This window comes from Colius striatus, chromosome 5 (assembly GCF_028858725.1).
Source record: "Colius striatus isolate bColStr4 chromosome 5, bColStr4.1.hap1, whole genome shotgun sequence".
In the NCBI taxonomy this organism is placed as follows: Eukaryota; Metazoa; Chordata; class Aves; order Coliiformes; family Coliidae; genus Colius; species Colius striatus.
Window position 1 is genome coordinate 20711071 of NC_084763.1, and position 20114 is coordinate 20731184.

General features: G+C 42.6%; 1 protein-coding gene across 3 annotated transcripts in view; it reads left to right on the forward strand.

Annotated features, from left to right (window-relative positions):
• The first annotated feature begins 1014 nt into the window (after positions 1–1014).
• The window catches only part of SATB1 (SATB homeobox 1), a 91790-nt gene continuing 72690 nt past the window's right edge, over positions 1015–20114 (forward strand). For 2 of the 3 annotated variants that reach the window (XM_061996592.1, XM_061996594.1), the window contains exon 1: positions 19410–20074. The gene's annotated coding sequence lies outside the window, so the exon portion shown is untranslated. Of the gene's footprint in view, positions 1062–19409; positions 20075–20114 lie in introns of those variants that run through there. The other variant, XM_061996595.1, reaches the window with a different exon arrangement.

Below are 20114 nucleotides of genomic sequence, written 5' to 3' on the forward strand. Positions count from 1 at the left end.
GCCCTCGTCCCGGGCAACCCCCTCCCGCGGAGGTCGCCAGCGCGGTCGCGGAGCTTCTGCCTCAGCTGCCCGAAATCGCGGGTGGCCATGTAGTGCTGGCTGCCCGAAAGGGCCGCCGCTGGGGCGCGGGGGGTAGCGGCGGGGTCGGGCAGGGGGACCAGGGACAGCTGTGGAAATAGAGGAGCGGAGGAAGGATGGAGGGAAGCGGGAAGGTGAGGGATAGGGGTGGGGGCCGGGGGGCGCAGTGCCCAGGGAATACAGTGCCGGGGCGGAGGAGGGTTCTGCCCCCTCTCGAAGGGCAGGGGGCTGTCAGGGATGGACGCACACATACGCACACCTCCCTCGCCATTTCCACCAAGTCAGACCCGCAGCCACGCAGGGTCGGGAGCTGGCGGAGAGGAGGAGGCACCGCGTACATACATGCACATACACAGACATAGACACGGAGCCGCCGCACTCCAGCCGCTACTCGGTTGCCCCCACCCCCGCAGACCCCCGCCGCCGCGCAGCCAGGAGCAGCAAGCGTGAAGCGGGCGGCGGGCGGCGCACGCCGAGGAGCCCCCCCGCAGCAGCCACCCCCCCGCCGCCGCGCTGCCCCGACGGCACCACCGCCCCCTCCCCGGGGGCAGCGCGCACCTCCCCGCCCGAAAGGGCCGGGGCTGGGGGTGCGCAGACACGCACACAAACAGACATACAGACACGGGCACGGACAGAGGCAGGGCTGCCCCACGCCAGTACCTTGCCACCCTGGTGTTTTCCGTCCGGGCTCCTCCTTGCTGAGGCAGCTCAGGGAGCGGAGCCGAGCGGGTGTGTGTGTGTGTGTGTGCGCGCGGGTGTGTGCGTGCATGCGTGTGTGTGTGCGCGCGTGTGTGTGTGCGACAGCGAGCGAGCGAGAGCGAGAGAGACTCTTCCCCCCTCCCCCTCCCCCTCCTCCTCGCTCTCCTTCCTTTAAACGCCCACTCCTGATGGGTGAAAAGACAACTTGAACTTCAGTGCAATTAACTTCGCCGGCGCCTCGGAAGCCGGAGGTGTCGCCGGCCTCGCCCGCCGCTCTCCCATGAGTGAGTCGGTCCCGCTCCCTCGGCGTCGCTCCTCGGGGACGGAGGGGGGGACGGGGCCGTGCCGGGGACGCCCGCCCTGGCCATTTACCGAGGCCGGCGGTGCGGACACGGGAGGGAGGGCGGGGGGAAGGCACAGGGCGGAGGGGGGCTCCTGCCGCTGCCGGAGCCTCTCGGCCGGTACGGGCTCACACCTGCCGCCTCGCCACTGGCGGCCGCCGGTCCCGCTCCGCTCCCCTGCCCGCCGCCTCCTCACCAGCCGCTGGCACGGGAGGGAGCAGGGGAAGGGGAAGGGTGGGGGGAAGGGGAGGCAAAGGGAAAAAAAAAAAAAAAACCTAAAACTTTGGCAAACTTCTTCCCCGGCCCCGCGCGCCTCCCGCAGCGGCGGGCGCGGGGCGGCGGCAACCCCGACGGCGGGGGGCGCGTGGCGCGGCTGCGGGTCGGAGCGGGCAGGGGGCGCGGGAGGCAGGGAGGGGGGTCACGGGGCGGCACTTCCGCGGGGCGCGGGGGTTGCGCGGGCGGCTGCGGCTGTCCCCGACGGGGGCGCGCCAGTGGCGGTGGGCGGCTCGGCCCCCCCGGCCGCCCGCGACACAGCCCGGCGCTGCCGCTGTCACAGGGAGCGGTGCCAGGAACTCGCCTCTGTGCTCCAGGATTTTATTTTTTTTAATTATCTTTTTCCGCTCCGTCTCCAAACCCGCCACCCGAGCTTTTGCTCAAACCACCGTCCCTTTGTCGCCGTCCCCGCTTGCTGCCCGGGGAAGCACTCCCGACAGGAACGGGCACCTGCCCGGCCGGAGTTTCCCTCTGCCAGTCTCCAGGCTTCTCTGGCTACAAGAGAAACTTCACTAAAATCCAACTTTGATGAAATAGTTTGCATCGGTTCCTAAGCTGAAATGAGTCTAAACCGACGAAAGCTCTCCGCTGGTTTTAGTCGGTACAACTGAGCTCAGCGCTTCAGTGAAAATAATTCACAAACTGGGATGCAGAGACTTCGGGGCGTATGATCGGACAGTGTCCTTTCATTCCCGTCAGTGCTACTTGGGTGGAAGTGAGCGGCAGCCCCTCATTTCTACTTTATATTATTTTGATACAGTGCATTCGTATATTTGTCTGCCGTAGTCTGCTGGCAAACATTAGCATTCAGGCTTACATTTTTGACAAATGTGCAGACAGGAATAGCATGAATAGGCATCTTAAATATTAACAACCTAAGCATCTGTTGTGAAACAAATTTAATATATTTACTCTGTTTTTCTCACATTGTTAGAAAAGGTTACAATAAGTGTAAAATTTCAGCTGTAGTTAGCACAAGGAGTGCTTGGTTATTCCACTATCTCTTTGAGCATTTAACACAATCGCCAGATAGAAATGTGTCAAATCAGGCGCACTATTCAAAAACAACTTGAAACAGTAAACGTAGAGTGTAAAGACATGAATGCAGGATGTTCTGTGCAATTTGTATCTTCTAATTACTCCGCAACACTATTTATTGAATTTGAGACTGCTTTTTTTCAGTCACATATTCCTATATACTCTTTAATACATTTACACGTACACGCATTTTCTAATTCATTTTGTATTTAAGATTGTTATTGGTATTACCTTGCTTTTCACGTTGAAGCAAGGGTTGTGCAGAAATGTGTAGTAAGAGCAGAGTAGGTAACAAAATGAGCAGGCAGAAAATGCAACGTGTTCACATATAAGTGTGCATCTAACCAGAGAGCAGACACACAACATAAGGCAATAGAAGTGAAATTAAAATCCCTGGCTAGTATGCTATGTGTGCCCACTCTTGAATACAGACAGTTAGCAGAAAAGAAACAACTGACTCCAAGGAATTCCTCCATCCCTGGAATAAAACTGTTCTGAGCAGAACAAGAGCACAGAAGAGTGAAGTCTCCAAAAAGACTGTGGAGTTATTTCAGGAATCAGTGCATTCCTTCCCTTTTTCCCACAAGTTCAAATATGTAATAAATAAGTCCTTTGTATGCAAAAGAGTTTACTGGAACAAAAAATATTTAAATGGAATGCTTTTTGTGTGGACACTTTGAAAAACTCACCATTTCCTTTTATTATTCTTTGTTCTAATACTTTAAATAGGAAAGTGACTCTCACAGTTTCTCCTGTTATTTTAGCGATATACATGAAGCCTAACCTGCCGCTGCACACTCTAAAGCAGAGAGAGACGATCTGTAAGTCATTAATGGGACAGAGTGCTTTGGCAGAATGAGAAGCACAGAGGGTCTGCCACCTTAGCTTGAGCTTATAGGCAAGGAGGGCACCTTTTTTGTTTGCAGCATAGGCCCAGCGGGTCAGCTGCTGAGCACCTGCCCTCTGCTGTTGTGCCCTGCCAGCATCCCATGGGCACCACCACAGGCAGTACTGCCAAGGAACTCTGGGCACATCCATTCCTTCCACACAAAAACCTCTTTAGAGTAGGAAAGTCCTGAATAGGCACTAACTCATCCCACATTTCAAGTTTAGGTCAGGTTTGGGATACAGGGGAGTTTAAATGTATGTGACTGCCATTTAGAAGATGATCAAATGAAGTCTGGTATGCTTGGAAAAAAAACCTGAACAAATCTCCTAATTGTATCAACTACTCACTTTTTGGAAGTATTGTCACTTTTTTATTGTCACCTGTTTTTACATCTAAATGCAGTCAGATAAATTTGAAGTCCTTCTTAAGGTTTCCAGCTGTATTTGGGGGGAAAAAAAAAGCAAGGAGATTATTTTATTAATAAAATTGTTTGGAATAAATAGAAAAAATATAATATAATAGAAGTAGATTTCTGAATTAAAAATGGAGGAAATATTACTTCTGAAGTGGTTTAGTCATATTTCTAGTAACTACGCTATTTTAACACAGACAGTACTGAAGCATTTTATTGCCTTCTTGTATATAACTGCCATTGCTCTCTCCAGATATATTTAATATATATCCAACGAAGACACAAACTTTCCTTCTACAACAGTTTAAACACATCTGGAACACTTTACTTTCTTATAATTTATGTTAATAGATGTAGAGTGTATATACAATCTTCTCAGAAATCATTGCTTTTTCCAAAGGGGAATTTTTTTACTTTCAGTCAGGGAATATATTTATAAGAACAAAATAACTCAAAGTATAGGCAATTCTATATATCATTTTATTTTCTGTTATATCAGGTTGATTATGTAAAGCTTTCATTTAGAGTGATGAGATGATGAAATTACAGAGGAGTGATTGGCTTTTGTTTTTTCAAATGGTTCTAGTTGAGGGCTGCAAAAATGAATGATTTTGGTGAAGTTCTTTGAGTCTGTAATATTTTTCACAGAATTCTGACAAATTAGTTTAATAGAAAAGCCACAAGTCTCTTAGCACAGAAGGCTATATTTTCAGGTAAAATGGAAGTTCTGCTTTTGCCATTATAGGCATCAGGCTTCAGTAATCTGCTCCTCTTGTGGAATGAACACTTTCTACTTAAAGCTATCATGCACCTACTGTTTATTTACGCTGCATTAAACTGACAGCACAGCAATCAGAGGAAAAATATGACTTACTTTCCTGAAGTAAACACCAGTTTATAGGTTATGCATATATTTATAATCCTGTCCCCACTAAATAATGTCTGTCTCCATTTTAATATCTACCTGTGGTGTTGTCCAGGACAGCTGGCTCTTCCTTGCTTAAAATGAGAGAAAAAAGGCAGGGCGAGTGAGGAAGAAAAGAAAGTTTTGTTATCATTCCACGCCAAGAGGAACTTAATAGAGAACTGATTTGGTATTCCTTTCCATTGCATGCAAAAGCCAGTTTTAAAGACATAGTATTCAGTATTACTTGGTGTATTTGAATTGCATCTCAAACAGGGAAAACAGAATTCCTTAACAGTATTTGTCTATCCAAGTCACTGAAATTGTATATTCAGGCAATGGCAGATTAAGGGCAGAAGCATTTTATTAATAACTGAAAGCACATATGTGTGTGTGATGAAAAATGTTCTGCAAATCTGTCACTATGCAATCAAGTGCATTTTTTAAACTTTAGTTGTCACAAAGTTGCTACTGATTCTAAAAAAAAAAAAAAGTAAAACAGTTTGACGGTTAAAGAGTAACTTACAGTTCTTATTGCTTGTTATATTGAAATTTTGCAACTTTATAAAGTCTGTGTCAGAAAACCCTATTGATGTTAGTTTTTATCGTAGACTAGTGTATCCAGGTAGCTAGCATTCGAAGTGAAGATAACTGCGATCAGAATAACCCATATATTGCAGAAAGCTTCCCTGAATTCTCCAACAGATGATTCCATTAATAACCTTTACCTGAGAGGTGCATTTTTTCCCCAGATTCAAAAATAATTATACTTAAGTTAGCTTGTATGTCTTTTCCCGTGTGAGTGGTATCACAAACTGTTCACAGCCCTGACCACAACTTGTAACTGTTACTTCAAAAAGGATATGCTATAATGTTCCCTTCAAAAATGTAGGTGTTTTCAAACATTTGCCATCCTGCGTCATCTAAGCTTACCACGGTTATCACCAAAACTTCATTACTTAATTGATCTCTGTTTCATTGCTTTGCAAATGTCGGCAATGGTTTCTGCACTGCGTTGCTCTCAGTGGGTATAAATCTTGATAGAGATTAGTTTTTAAAGACACTTGCCAGTACTGATCCTGTTTATATGTTCTGATCTGGTCTTCGTTCCCTGTACCAGCTGTAATCTACTCTTCATCCATGTAATCTGGTGCAGTGTAGTAGGAATGGCATAGTAATAGTGGAGTACAGTAGTAGAGCATAGTAACATACCTCAGGCACCGTATGCATTGTAAATATCTCCTTTTAAACTTGCTGGGCCTGACTTTCCTCCCATGCACACCGATGTATCACTGCAGAGGTTGGTAGACCTTTCTTTTTACAGTTCCTGTAGGGGATCTGTGTTAGGTGGTCAGACAGGCTGAGAACTAACACTTAGTATTTATACCAAGGTCACCTTTTAAGCTATTTATTTAGAATACCAATATGCAGCTATTTCTTTGGAGATCAGTTTTCCTGTGAGACCATGTGCATTTGTGCATGCTGGGATTAGGACAGGCTGTAAGAAGGAATTCAGTGCTGTTGTAAAGCTTCATTGGAAACACACCTCCACAGCTGTAGGTTCACAAGAGTTAGCTCTTGCCACCTCGTCCTTTTCTGTTTTGAACTGCAGATTAGACAGGCAGAAGAGTCTGCACACCTGCAGAGGGACCTCAGTCACCCCAGTTGCACCTGGGTGCAGAACATCAGGATGGGCCATGTCTATCAGCTGTGTTAGCCTTGCATAACTCCCAGCGACTATCTGCTCCATCTCTTTCCCTTGGCACATTATGACATGATATGACCTGAGGAGATGAGGGAGGTGCTTTAAACCTCGAGTGCATCTCATTTTCCCAGGATCCTGCTCTGACAGGATTTATTTGGCCAGCAGCAATCATTTGTGTGTCGTTCCACTTGCTGCTCGCTAGAAGAAGTGATGATGCACTCAGATCATATATACCTGGAGGACTGTCTCGTAATCTTTTCTGGTGTCTGGAGTCTTGGTTCTGGTTTCAGCCCTGACAAAATATGTCATCTTGGGTAAATAACTGGCTGTGCCCTGTTTGCAACCCTTTATGCCATAACCTCTATTTTGAAAGTGCTGAGCACTCACGACTTCATACGAAAGAAAAGGAACCTGCAGTACATAATCCCTCTATAAATGCAGCATTAATATGCCCCTAGTTTATTTGTCCAGCTACAAAATTAGTAATATATATATATATTTCATAGAACATTGAAGGATTAATTAATTCTTTATATTTGTGAATCAGTCCTAGAGTGGAAAACGTGATACAGCACAAGTACAAAGAATTGCTGCTCTGTACTTAAATCCACATGCAAAGGTATGACAAAGATATTTCCTTTTCAGTAAGTGCACTTAGGATACATGTCTGTTTGTAAGAGCCAGATAATTAAAAACATTTTCAGTGAACAGGGGACAAATTCTAAATATCATACACGCTCTGCGTTCCCAATTCTAATACATTAAATAAAAGAGAGAAAGACAGGAGGGGAGGGAAAGTCTGAAGGAGTGTGCATGCACACAAACTCACAGAAAGACCGAAGGCAAAAGATGGAGAGGAATTGCAGAGTGAGTGTTCAAATGTTTATAATCAAAGATTAAATTAATATTTTTGTAGAGAGCTGTATTAGAAATATTTTAAATCATTAACACTTTTCATCATAGGTGGGCTTCCTTGATAAATGTAAGAAGTCTCAAAAATAATTAAAGGCATCTTAAAACTTAAAAAATGGTAGTTTTAGCTTCTAAGGATTCATTGTAATATAATAATACTGTGTGCTTTTTAGTGCTACTTCTGCACTAGACATTTAATTACAGTCTTTGTGAGACACGTTATCTGTATAGTAACCAGTGCATAAAAAGAATGGTATATACTTTTACATACAAGCTCTTGCTTGCCAGCTTTCTAAGATTATAGATTAAGATCTCCATTCCACAATGTTCATGTCTTCAACGAAAACAACTTAATTTTACACAATTTTCAGGAGGAAAGGGGCATTTTCTGTAATAGTATTTCTTCTGTAGTGAAACATTTTGCAATAATATTTGAACTGTGTTTAGCAGAGTGAGGGGTTTTTTCTATTCAAGAACCCAAACTCAGTGTTTCTTTGCTTATTCACAGGATAGATTTTAGAATATCAAGTGAAAAAGCATGTTTAAGTTGTATATTGAGAAGATTTTTAAAAAATAATCTAAAAGTAGTTTGTTAAGTTTTTAACATGTACAGCTTAATGTTTAGAGGAAAAGTAGATCTTGCCTTTCCCATATCAGATATTGAATATTGTCTGAAACATGTTCTGGATACTCTAAATTGCTGGGGTTTATAACATGGTCTACGCATTGCCATGGAAAAGTGAGTAAATTTGCAAGGAAGATGAGGCGCACAAAATTAGAGGTTTTGTTTTGATACATTTATGGACACCTACAATTGTGCAGCTCATGAAAAGTGCTCCTCCACATACTGAACTTCCCACCGTTCCCCACATTTTGCGCTGTGGTCCTTGCAGGACGAGGCACCATGGGAATCGCATTCAACCATTTCGGCACAGACCTTTTCAACCGATCATGTGTACATCCTCTTTCAGGTTTTGTTCTTCACGTCTTAACTAGCAATATTGTGCAGGAAGGGAACAATACTGGTGTTGAGCCTCTGGTTCCGTTATGCTTTGTAAGAAAATCTCACTGTAAAATCAATCAATCAAAATCAATCTCTGTCCCATTGACTGTATTTTATTGACTTTCTTTTCCCTTCACTTGACTCATTGAATGTCATAAACCTTTTGGCCATTCCAGCAGAGTTTTGATATACTCTTTTTAGGATAAAGGATGTAATAACTTTATAATAACATTTTTTTATTGGAAACTTGTGATTCCACTATTTTGTTTGGATAACATGTCCTGTGAGAAATGGACTCCTGCACTTTCACTGAAAAATGATGGTTAGGATACATATAAGTCTAGTTATTATTTTCTAAGCATTCCAGAGAATTTTATAGATACCACGCAAGAAAATTGAATGAATAGAATTTTTTATGTATGTGCCATGATCAGAGATAAACCTTAAGAAGCATTATGCTGCCTGATAAATTGCATTTCCAAGCAGTATTTCATATAGGTTCTGTCGCTTTAAAAATGCAGTCTCCTCTATTTGCCCTATTAATTGTTGATATGTTGCCATCCACGAGACAAAAATTAGAGCTGTAATTAAATAATCATGTGATGCTCCTTAGTGCCAGTGAGAGCAAACTCATTTTTCCAGGCCCTGATGGTCACTGATTATTGTATTACTACTGGCTTGCTTTATTTTTTTAATGGCTCTATATTGCTGGGTTACCCAAGCACTGCCCTTCTTTTCAAAATTAAAGGAATTGAAGAACATTAAGTTACTTAATTGGCCAGTGGTCCTTGGGGACACAAAGTAGTCATACCTTCTCTGCTTTTTGGTCACTCAATTGGTTCTACTGGGAGAACTACATCAGTGGTGTGGTTGCGTGCCATTTAATTTACACTGGTGTTTTGGCTGGGATGGATGCATATAGGGAATGCCAGGAGAATTACAAAAGGAGCAGGGTATTAAAATTCAGAAATGATTAAAATTGAAATAAAAGGATGCTGCTTCTTTGCCAGTACTCTGGCAGTCATAATGACACATAGAGATTAGTTTCCACCTTCATCTTTTCCTTCTTTCTCATTTCCTCTTGTTTATTGTTGACACATTTTCCTTATGTCTCTGCTTCTCAGTGCTTTTTTTCACTGTTACATATTCCTACTTTTTCTCTTTCCCTAAGCATGGAGAAGCTTACTTAACCTTATTATAACAATAACAGAATAGGTTATTAATATTTAATATGCACATGATTAAAATTTCTCTCTTAAACATAGGTCAGCTCTATTATTAACTGACATGTTATTTTTCATTAAAAAATTTTTATTCTGCCCTTACGGTTTCTCAAACACCCTTTACTTTGGTGGTGATTTAACACATAATGTTTAGAAAACTGTGTTAGGCTAGTGAAAAAAAAGAACTTACCAGTCATGGATAATCAATTATGCATGAATTCAGATATAACAGATGGAAACTGGTGAGTTAAAGTTTCTCTTTAGCTTCATCTTTTTTTTTTTGTTTTGTTTTTGTGACACCTGTCTCTTATGTATAGATAAACATCTAACATAGCATACTGCTTTTCATGCGTCTTTGTGTTTTTTGCTTGTTGGGTTTGGGGTGTTTTTTGTTTCTTTATGGATTTGTCCATGTAGCATAAACTCATTTAATTAATTTGTTTGTCTGCTACCATTTTGATACTGCCTCCCTTTTCTAGGCCTAAATTGTCCTGTGATGAAGCCATCATTTAATCTTCTGATATGTTGCACAATGCCATTTAACCTTAAAATTGTGTCAGCACGATATTTTAAATTCTATGAGTTTCCTTCTGCCTTCGGCTGTTCCTGGCCCATACTGTTGTGACATTAAAGCAACAGGGTAGACTGTGACTGTACATATGTATTCATATATGCATATAGGTGAATTCTTGTGATTGTGATACTTATATAGGCGTTCCCTCCAGAGGCATTAATTAAATTTCTTTCAATCATTTCATAAGGAAGCAGATTGCTTTACAGCTTTTTATTAAAAAGTTGAGTATAGACTGAGTAGAATATTTCTTTTGGTCATGGAAAGATTTTCATAGATCTAGATCAAGCAAAAAAGATGGTAAACCTTTGTGATACTCCCACAGCAACAACCAGTTGGTATTAAGTAAAAGAAGAGATAAATATGTTTTCTTTCTCTTTCTACACAAAAATAACTAAAAGACTTTAACCTCAGGTCCAGAATTGACATGACAGGGGTTTTTTTGTGTAGTTCGTTCATGGCCATGTATGGACAGATTCTTGTATTTGAAGGTATCCCATGTTTCAGAAGCATGGCATTAAGTTGATTTGGATATTACTTTTCTATGACTACAATAATTTGGAGCATTTCTTCACCTGGCTTCACCAACCTTTGATGCAACACAATTTCAGATATGGTGCAGAGAGATTTTCCATCTGTATACCTATAAAAGAAAAATGAATTGAGAGAATGCACATCTTTTTCATGAGCAGAATGTTTCAAAATTTCTTATAAGCATCATCTCAACATTTATAAAGGAAAAAAGGAAGTAGTTTGTAGTATAACCTGCCAGAAACAAATCTAGAAGAGAACCTAAGGAAACAAACGTGGACTCTGTCAAAATAATTAGTTTCAAATGTTATTTCTTCTATCACAGCTGAAGATCTGCTAGGAAACTTCACGTGCATTCCTCAGTTTCTTTCTACTCAGCTATTCTTACATCAACATAAAATACAAACCTTCCCCCCAAATATTTGTATTTCTTGCAGAAGCTAATTTTTACACACTTATTCAGGCATTTCCGTCTAGTGCTTGTATGAGTATAAATGAACTGTCATAAATTATTGCATTCTAGTGGGTTCCCAACTGTTGCTCTCTCTATCTCAGTTTGTTTCCATTGTAACCACTTAACAGGAAGTCTAGAAACATAGCTGTTTTAGCAAATAAATACATTAAATACTGAAGTACATATTTGTTAATTTCTCCTCTCTTTTTTTTTTTTTTTAAATTGGGGCAAATATTTTGAACGTTTGCAGGGTATTTGGAGTAACATTTTGAAGTGGTATGTTTTTTGCCTTATGTTATTTGCATTTAAACTGAGCGTATTCTGCCACATGTATAAATGACCTTCATCTTAGTGACACTGCATATGCTAAAACTTTTTTATGTTAGCACCTGAATATTAACAAGTGCCATGTTCCTTAAAAGAACTATGAATATTAACAGATAATTGTGAAAAACTCATTCATTTAGTCTTTGATATTGTGGAATCACGAGAGTTTGAGATTAGAATGAACCCTAGAAGAAAAAGCAAATTCGGCCAAAACCACCAACTTTCAATTTGTTTTACACTAAAACCACACATTTTGCATGTAGTTTATGTACCATGAATATTGACTCCCGTCAAGTTTGGCTGTAATTAGGTGCACAGTTTTACTTAAAAGGATTTGAACCTTAGAAAAAGTGTAGCAGAACCTGGGCAGAGCTCTGAGTTAACAATGAAACTGGAAACAGGACATTTCATGTGGTTTTGGGTTTCATAATGAAAGTTTGACATAGTTCAAGTCATCAATCAGTTCTAACCATTTCCTTAGAGTTAAACTCTTCCATGTTTTCAGTTTTTATCAGTAGATTTTATTCATACTATCAGGTCAAAGAAAAAGATAATTGTCCAGTTGATGAAGTATTCCTATCTAACAAGTCACTGCACTTTGAGTTGGACAACATGAGTGTCTAAACTGTAGCTAATAATGCCGAAAAACCTTCTGTAATGCTAACCACAATGGTTCAGACTGTTTTCTACCATGGACCATGATATGCAGCTTTGCTTGGGCTGTGTGAAGTTCATCCTAACCCTCAATTGTTGGATCAAACTTTTGTATTCCTAAAAGCATCTTTTATTTTTCCTTTTTTTTTTTCCCTCTTGCCTGGGAGAGAAATACAGTGGTTACAACTGGTAGAAAAAGATTCAGGAAAGGGAAGAGAAACAGAAACAGCCAATAACATTGCAAACCACTTCGGAAATAACTTAGTGTAACTTTGCTTATTACAGCTAAAATAACTAAAACAACAGTTACATGTTTGGTGATCATGGTTTACATCCTAGTAAATTACTAGAGCTTCTCTTCAGACACATCCCTAAAGTAACCACTTATCAACCAACTCTTCTTTTAGGTAACAATTATCTGTTAGTCTCATGCCTAAAAGTTGTTTAGTACTGTGATGATCAGGGTTTTAAAAGGATCCACTCTTTTTTTCATCTTCCCATGCCCCACATTAAATATCTTTACATGATAGGACTAAGAATTATATCTCTGGGGAGAAAGCCGTGAAATTAATGACCTGATCAACATATACGCATGATATAGGTACAGTATAGCTGATCCTAAGATGCCAGCTTTCCTCCTTACCTCTTGCTTTCTAATTGTATTAAATTATATTATACAAATTTCTATTGCATTTTTTGTTTGGTTGGCTTTTTTTAGTGGAAGTAGTTGGTTGTACCTGCCTCATGGAAATTACAAGCATGACTCATCAAAGATCTAGTCTACTGTTACGGATGGAGGAGGATATGATCCACAGAATCCTATTTTTTTTTAAGTGGAAGTAGTTCTGAAATCCATAGTCAGGAAGAATATTATGTTAAATAACACGTAGATAGTGTTTCTGGAAGTTGCAGTGCGGGTAAGACTTGTGGATGCAGCTTGTCCTTATGGCAGACAGAAACTGTGCAACTACAGAGTCAGACTGATGTCATTAATCCATTAATATTCATTTCTGTGATCTTTTATGGGAAAGTGGACTCCTCTCTAATACAGTTTCAACCATCTAGGATGTCTTGTGGCATCCAGAGGTGGAAGACTCTCTATACTCATTTGTGGTCATGTTCACCCTTCACTTCATTACGCCAAACAGTTTTGTTGGGTTATCTTCCATCATTTTGCCTCTCTGTGACTCATTTGACACCAAGGGGCAAAGTGAAATGACTGCTGGGGCGGCATCAGCAAACGTATGTATTTGCTTCAGTTTTACAAGCATCTTAGTCAAAATAGACATACAGCTATGATAGAGACTTACGCAAAATGATGCAGTAGTTTGACTAAAAGTAACGAGTTTTATCCAAAATCACATTTTACATATGCTTATTGAACTCTATGTTTAAAAAAAGATTCCATGATGGAAATACTCTGCAGAAAATGTTTGCAGGAGTAAACGAGCCTCGTCACAGAGGCAATCAATAGGGAGATGTCTGTTTGTATATGATTTTACATATCTGCAAGCTAGCTGAGACATCTAACTGCAAAATTCTGCACCATGGGACACTGTGTAGATATCTGATACTTTCTAAGGGATTTGGGGTCCATAAACTAATGAATGCACTACATGTAGCCATATATGTAGGTTTTTCACCTCTGACGAGTGTAGTACGGATAATTTACTTCATTTAATAAGCAATTAAGTGCAGTTCAATACAGCTGACTATCGTAAGTTAAATATTCATTTTACGTAACTGTTTCAGGACATCGTGTGTGAGAGAACACAAACGAGCAAAAATTGCTCAAGCAAAATGTGAGAGGGGACGACAGCTTGTGTGCGATGCCTTTCAGGGCTATGAATTTCATTTCATAGCACTTTTGCTTTTTGATAGGCATCCTATCCAGGCTGGGGCAGGTTGCAGACAAAAAAAAATCTAGGTTGGTGTGTAACTTTCAAGTTCAGCGTGGGGGATGCCGCAGAATGCTGTGATTCACGTTGCTGCGCCTCAGATTCTTGGGTCACATGTAAATTAAGATTGCTGCAGTCGCGCTGGTTAAAGCGTTTGAGCAGTGTCAGGCAACTATTGTTGTTCAGGGCAAAACAGAGGGGAAGCCAGTCTGAAGAGACTGAAAAACAACTTCAATCTGATATGCAAACATATCAGGGCTGTGGGGTCTGTGTCAGCAGCAGTGCCAGTGCTGAGGCTTCCACAGATCAGTGTGGGAAGGGGCAGCAGGGCACATCCTTCCCCTTAACCCACACTCTGGTCAATCCATGTGGCAAGTAAGCACCAGCTCACCAGGGCGCCATCCACCTTTTGCCATAGGTGTTTTCCTTCAGAAGCCACAGGTTGGTATTTTCATTGGCTTGCTGTCCAGGAGTTACCATTAGCTGTGGATGTCCATGCATCACCACTTGCAGTGGGGAAAATGCATTCAAATCCCCACTGAGGTGAGTTCCCCGCTCCTACTGCACAGCTCTGCATCACATCCAGCAGAGGCTGGTGCTTACGAGTTACCCAAATGGCTGCAGAGCTGTCAGAAGTATGTATGTATAAAAGCCAATCAGCCTGATCTCCCCAAAGAAATCTGATAAAAGAGAACACAGCCATGCTGGTTTTGCTCTGCTGCCAGGTCATTTCTGTTTGCATTGCACAAGAGCCAAGCCTCAAGATTTGGGCCCATATTTCCTAATTTATTTTGAACAAGAAAAGATTAGAATGGAGATCTTAGGAGGCACCAAGGCAGCATGCCACTCTGGAGAATTTGTTTTGCTCTGCAGCTACTGAGACTGCTACTTGAGAGTTAATTCACCATGAGGTTGAAAAATGTAGTCCAACTTTTAAAGTATTTGTTATATTTCAACACAAGCTAGTGCAAAATGCATTTATATATCATAATCCCAGTGAGACAACTGTAGTAAGGAGAATAAGCTTTATTAAGCATATATTTGTTAGCTGTACATTGATTAGAAGCTATGAAAATGTGATGTTACTATTGCCGCATGTTTAAATGATTGCCTGCATATGTATCCATGACAATATCTATTCATCTTCTGTTCTTTATATATGTTTTTAATATAAATATCTTTATTCTAGTGGAACATTTTAATATCAAAGTTGACACAGTGAAGTGCAAATTGGAATAGGTCAAAGGAAAATCAGATAGCTGTATTTTGCATTTATTTCAAGTAGTTTGGTATTGATAAGAGATATCTGATGGTTCTCTGTATGTCTCAAGACATAGCAGCCTTCAGTAATTCATGCTTTCTAGTCGAAGTGAGGGTGCCACACTCAGCCTTCCAAAAGTCTGTAGTAAATATGGACCAGGCATAAGTGATGCATGGGAATTAGATTAATCCATGTTGTAGGGAGTTTATAAGGTTTAGTACATATATACAGTTTCAAGAATGTTATTTTCCATAATCATGTATCTCAAGCATAGGAAGCATATGCATGATTATATAATTAACAGAATATTTGTTTGTCAGTGTTTGGTTAGCGTGCATAATAATATCATTATTTAGGCCTTCTGTGCTCCTGTATTATCAGATTGTTATCTCCCTGTTCCTTTAATTCACTGTCTCTGCTTTTCAGATTAATCACTTTGGTTTAATCTGAACATTTTAAGGGGTTTTTTTGACGATGGTTTGTGAACACCAAAGCCAAAGTTATTTTAGAAGAGATTTTAATCTCTTTTTGTTTTTTGTTGTTTTGGGGTTTCGTTTGTTTCTTTTTGTTATTGTCATATCTAGTAATCGGTTTTGTAAGGTGGTGTTTTAGTCCCAAACCTTGTTCCAAATCATATTTGTAAATATCTGTTCTATTCTAATCAGCTCTGCATCTCTCAAATTATCTTCAAATTATCTTCAATGTCCTTTTCCTCCATGCTGAAACTGAGTTTCATTACTGCCAGCTGAAACTCTCCCACTGTTCATGATGACGGTCTTTAATGGTCAGTCTTGCTCACTGTTGAAGTTTAATGTATCAGGCTTTTCTGAAAAGGATGAAAAACACTACAATGTTGGTATTTTCCATCTTGCCACAAAGTCTGAACTAGTTAACACCGGTTTTCCCGCAAGTATTCAAACGTTTGGGAAATTATCTCTTTTTCCTTCTTTTTGTTTTTGAGACATGAAATAATAGTTGGTCTTTTTGGAAAAAGTTGGTTTCTAAATAAACAACCTGCTAGATAGTTGTCCCTTGATCATACGTTACAGAAGACATTATCTGAATTTTCCTTTTTCTTTGTGAAACTCGATTTTTGGTGGTTTTTTGTCCTTTTCAGTGCTCTCGGTAACAATCTTAGTAACCTTTTTCAGGACATGCAACACAGGTACAACTTTCCATGTTTCCTACGTACGCCACCTCCACTTGCTCCACTTCCAATAATAGTATTATGTAATTGTGTATTCATTTTTGAGCATTGCCTTTTCTTTGCTTCTAATAATCTCATTTGTGCATTTCTGAATATAGATATTTCATGTATTTCACCCTATTATCATTTTCCTTTTCCTGCATGCCCCCTAAGTCGTTTGTGCTTATTTCCGTAAACAGCTTGTTTCTTTTCCTAGTCTCGATGCATTCTTCTTCTTTTTTAGCAATGTATGTATTGTCAGAATTTTGCTCTTCATAGATTATCGCTTCACCTTTGTTTGGAGGCCGTGCTATTTTGTGTTGCAAAACAGTATCAGCCTCCCCACTCACCGATTTTTGCTGCTGCTTCAAGTTTGTATGTGCAGTTTGGTTATGGGTTGGGGGTTTTTTATTGTTGTTTTGGGTTTGGGGTTTTGTTTTTTGAAATTACTACCCTAAACATTTTGGCTGTGTATCTGCCTGTGCAATAATTCATGTTTTCTTTGGTTGATGATGCAACTTTCCTTTTAGACATAGAATATTCAAACATTATGCATTTTATCAATAAAGAACTTCAATTTTTCTCTTATCTCATAGCCTGTACAAACTTGTTGTGTTCAAGTTTGTCTAGTTGGGTGACTTTTTTCCAAGTGCATGACGGGAAGGAGTTCTGTCTGTTCGCGGTTACTTGTCAGTGCCGTACCACCTCGCATTTTTCACCTTTCTAGGGTGCCTTTCCGTGCCGCTCTACAGACTAGGTGCGGGGCCCGTTCGGAGCCGTCCCGCACCGCACAACGCCCGAGGCGTTTCCGCGCCAGGAGGCGGGAGTGGCAGACGGCTCTTCCCTTGGGCATGCCGCCGGCCGGTTCGGCTGCCCGCGGCGCCCAGCTCTTCACCCTTGCGGAGGCTGGCGGTGGGCTGTCGGGCGGCCGATGCCCTCTGTTCAGTGGGGTCTGTTCCACTCAGCCCTCCGGCGCCTTTTCAAAACGTGCCCAATGCTCTTCTTTCATCTCCGTTGCTATGAAGGGTGCGGGGGAGGGAGAGGAAGAACTTCTCCCCGCGTGGCCCTTCGGCTCCCCGGGGGCCGCCCCCCCAGCACCTGCAAGTGCGCGGGGTCGGGTGCGTCCTCTCCTCTACACTCTGCTCCGCTCCCCTCGCCTCGCCTCTCCCTTCGGCGCCAAGGCCGGCCTGGCCGCGCTGCCGCCGCAACCGCCGTCACCGCCGTCGTGCACCTGCCCGGCGCGGCGCGGGCCGCGCAGGCTCCGCACGGAGAGGCAGGAGCTGCGCTGGCACAGCGCGCTGGGCAGCGCCGGCAGGATATTGTTCAACCTTCACCCCCGCCCCTCCTCCTCTTCTGCTCCCCCCGACTCTATACTCCCCTCCCCCGCCGCAGGCCCCCATCTGCCGCGCGGGGCGTGCGCGGGAGGCACGGGGCGGCGCGGTGCGTGGCGGCGGGCATTGTGCGCCCCGCGCGCGGCGCAGGCAGGGCCGCCTCACCCGCACCCAGCGGGCTGCAAATTCGTGCGCGCCCGGAAGCCGCACGCCCTCTTCCCCCGGCCCCCCCGCGCCGCTCACCTACCGCCGGCCAACCCCCCCCCCCTTTCCCGCCCCGGCCCGGCCCGGCGCCCCCACCCCGATCTCGTTGCGGGTCCCGCTGTGCCACCTCTCTTCTCCAGACCCCCCGCCTCCCCCGCCGGCCTCCCCTCCCCCACGCCTCTCTCCTTCACCACCACCACCACCTCCTCCTCCTCCTCCTCCTGCTGCTGCTCTGCCACTTTCTCTCTCTCTCTCCCAGGACGCGTCGGCTGATCCGGGGCCGCCGGGGAAGGGCTCCGGGCAGCAGCAGGGAGGCTGCGTCCTCCTCCCGGCTCGGGCTGTAAAAAAAAAAAAAAGAAAGGAAAAAAAAAAAAAGCCGGTGGCCTCGGTGTTATTTTGTATTAAAATGAGGAGGAGGAAGAAGAAGCAGCGGCAGCGGCAGCAGCGGCAGCGAGCGGTAGCGGAGAGGAGGCTCTGAGCAGGGGACGGCGGCGGCAGCAGCAGCAGCAGGAGGAGGAGTAGTGATGAGTCAACTAATAATTTAATGGGGACAGAAACAGAGAGAGAGGGAGAGAGAGCGAGGAGGAGGGGGGGGAGAGGGAGCAGAGCAAGGCAGCTCCGTCCGGGGACACACACACGCACACACACACACACACACACACACACACACACACACACATACATAGATTCATGTAACATCCAGCAACAACCACTAAACCGGCCTAAATAACAACCGTACTCAGCCAGCCAGGGGAAACGAGAATTAAAAAACAAAAAACAAACAAACAAAAAGACAACAAAACAAAGCCTACCATTATTATTCTTCTTCTATTATTATTGCCTTTTTTTGCTGGCTTGGTTTTTGTTGTTGTTGGCTTTTTGCAGCCTTTCTGATTTATATTTTTTACCCCTTCTTGCGAGTAACTCTTCTCGGAGTTCCCAGATTTTTCTTTTTTTTTCTTTTTGTTTTTTTTTTTTTCCTAGTAGAAGCAGAACCAATCTTTTGGGTTTTGGTTGGTTCTGGTTTTGTTTTTTGATTTTTTTTTTTTTTGTAAATAGGATTGTTTGTGTTTTGTGTTTTGTTTTTGTTTTTTTTAATTGTAATTTCTGCCGGTTTGGACTCGGAGGGAGTGAAACCTCGTCACTTTTTGTAGTGGTGGTGTGCCTTGTTGTGTGTGTTTCCTTCCTCCCCTCTGTTCTTCTTCTCTCTCCCCCCCCTCTCCCGCTCCGTCTCTCCCCCTCACTCGCACAACAGCCCCCGGTAAATGAGAGGAGACAGGTCCTCTCTGCCTTTTTTTTTTTTCTTTTTTTTTTTCTCCCCTCCCCGGACCGCAAAGGCGAGATTAAAAGTGGCATTTTAGTGCCTTTTCCTGCGATTTTCTCTACGCTTTCTTTTTTCTTTCTTTTTTTCTTCTTTTTTTTTTTTTTTTTTTATCTCCAGTAGCGATCTCTGGGGCTGAGGTTTCCGCAGAAAGTTTAGGGGCTGTTACGGTGTGTATTTTTGCCGAGGGGGAGGGGAGCGGGCTCCTTCTGTGTGTGCTGCTCCTCTGGGTGCCTATTGGAGAATAATAGTGTAAGTGACAACCTAGAAGTAGACTTTCTGCTCTTCACACTGGATAGAAAAGCTGCCTCTTTTTTTTTTTTCCTTTGCTTTTTAATTTTTTTTCAATAACCCCCTTTCTCACTTGATTCTGTACGCATTTGCTTTATTTTTGAAAGGATAGCTAGACTTAAAGTCACCCTCCACCTCAATTTAAACCTGCTACTTTATTTTTTTTTTAATTATTATTGTGAATTGCTCGTTTTGAGCGTTACACTTGTCTGATCAATTTTATCTTCAGCTCCTTCTTCCGTTGCTAAACCTCGAAAACTGGCTCTCTCGAAAAATATTTAATCTGTAATTTTTGTCCATTGCCATTTTTTGCTCATGGCTACTCTTTCTCGCTATCTATTTTTGCCCCTCCCCGCCTAGAGGAAAATAGCAACAAGAAAATAAGAAAAAATAAGAGAATATTAGGGGAAGTAGTCCTCAGGTCTGCTGCACCCCCCCTTCCCCCTTCCAAAAACGGGGGGGGGGACCTAGAAAACATCAGTCTTGAACTTCTTCCTCTTCAAGAGCTCGGGCTGCAAAGGAAACCTCCTTTGTTTTTGTTATTTATATGCTGTCAAGTTTTGAAGTGGTGAGTTTCGGGTCGGTTTTGCTAATTTCACTCAGAAAAC